Raw genomic sequence first — 2,500 nt, 5'->3', positions numbered from 1 at the left:
CCAAGCAACAGCAACTGTAAAGAAACGCACTTATGGGTTTAAACGCGAATGGTTCAAAGTCAACCAAGGAGTACAACAAGGTTGGGGGGGGCATTCTGTCTCCAACCTTTTTAAAATATATATGCTTAAAAAGAAGCAATTATGAGAGATGCTTTAAAGAGTTTGAAGGAACTTAGATGTTGGACGGATACAAACTATCAAATCTAGATACGCCGATGATATGAAGTTTTAATTGCTACAGCAGATCATTGTAAACTACACACAACTGTTCGATTAAAGTTAGAGAAGAGGCAGCAAAAAAGGCTGGTTTGATTATTAATGCCAAGAAAAAAACTCAGATCATGAAGATTCGAAAGTAACCGGCAGTGAAGACGATGATGAGGCATGTTCCATCATGGAGTGTGTTGGTAGAAAATGGAAAAGAGTTCACTTTATCTTGAAGCTGTTTTAACTAATTACATATGATGATTCACCTGGAAAGGAAGGGAGGGGGAGAGGGGGGAAGGGGAAGAGGGGGGGGAGGAGGAGGGGAAGGAGGGGGGGGGGGGGGGGGGGGATTCAACCGGAGATAAAAAGAAGGAAATTCCGGCGTTGGCCAAAAAGCGGCCACGGTTGGCTCTCAAGTAACATCCTGGAAAGACCGAAAAGGGGCATTACCTGATAGGACAAACTGAGGTTATTGACTCATTATTTTCCGCAATGGCGTCATATGTGTTCTGAATGTTGGGTGCTGAAGAATATCTACAAGAAAAAGTTCAATAGTTTTGAAATGTGGTGTTATTTCAGACGAATAGCTACTTATTAAATGGATGGAGAAGAACAACGAATAATGAAGTACTGAGAAAAGTAAATTGTAAAGACCGCTGTAGGACATCTTGAACACAGTAAGAATTAAAGTTTTGTTGGTCAAGTGATGAGTAAGTAAAAGTATTGAGAAAGACTTGGCTGACAGGGATGGTGATAGGAAAGCAGAGGAGAGGCAAAACCGAAGTAACAAGGACTGAGCGAGCAATCATCAAAAATATTTGCGGACTGTTGATGTTAAATGGAAAAGAAAAGCGCAGATTCGAGTTGAGTGGGCGAAGGTAGTGGATGAGGTCCAACGGCTGCTCAAGGACATGACATACCGTTATTGATGATGATGAATATATTGTAATATATATATATATATTATATTAGTATATATATATATATATATATATATAAGTCTATAAGTAATATTATATGACTGCCGTCAGACGGTCCAGTGGTTAGCAGCACTGGACTCGGACCCTCATGGTCCCGAGAGTTTAAAATCATTCCTCACGCGCGCAGTTATAAAAATGCTGTCTTTGACTGCTAGGCTCGATCGACATATGCGCATTCAGAAGTCAAGGGGCAGGAAAACCCTCCGTGGTAAAAAACAGCGCGGTTCATTATAATGGCATCTGCAACAGGCAAGGGTGGCATTGGCATAGTAACTCTCAGTAAGGCGAATAGAGGAGGCGCAATTCGGCTGTAGTGGAATGAATAGCTGTTTAAAAAAATTGTATATACACAACGCAATAAATATTATATATATACTATAATATATATAATATAGTTATATATATATTATATATTATATTATATAATATATACGCCATCCCCACACGACACACAGCACACACCACATAAATATATATTATATATATATATATCATATATAATATTAATATATATTATATATATAGTATATATTTATGTATGTGTGTGTGTGTATTATATATAGAAATATATTATTATTATAATAATATATATATCATTAATATATATATATATATATATATATACATAATGTGTGTGTGTGTGTGTTTCCGATATGTGTGTGTCTGTGTATATGTATGTGTTGTTGTGTGTGATCTGTTTGTGTGTGTTTGTGTGTGTGTCTGTTTTGTGTGTGTGTGTGTATGACGTGTGTTTCTGTGTATGTATAGTATATATATATATATATAGATATAGTAATACTATATATATATATCTAGATATATATATATATATATATATATAATCTATGTGTGGTGTGTGTGTGTGTGTGTGTGTGCGTGTGTGTTTGTGTGCGGGGTGGGTTGTGTGTGTGTATGTGTGTGCCCAAAAAAACCCAAAAATATTTTAAAATATTTTATATATATAATATAATATATATAATTAAATATGTATATATATTATATATATTTTTATACAAAATATTAATATTATAATATTTTTATTAAAATAATTTATACACAAACCCCGCACATAACACACAGACACACTTAACACACAGAAACTAACACAAACAACACAAAAAACATACATACACATACATATACATATACACAGATTTAATATATATATTATTATATATATATATATTAATATATATATTATATATATAATATTAATCATAACCGACACAACTTTCGCAAAGAATGGTTGTGTGAGTTAACTTTTTACATATCATATACCAGATATATATATACATTTACATATATTTTTAAAA

This window comes from Penaeus monodon, chromosome 2 (assembly GCF_015228065.2).
Source record: "Penaeus monodon isolate SGIC_2016 chromosome 2, NSTDA_Pmon_1, whole genome shotgun sequence".
NCBI lineage: Eukaryota > Metazoa > Arthropoda > Malacostraca > Decapoda > Penaeidae > Penaeus > Penaeus monodon.
This window is presented reverse-complemented; position numbering follows the sequence as displayed.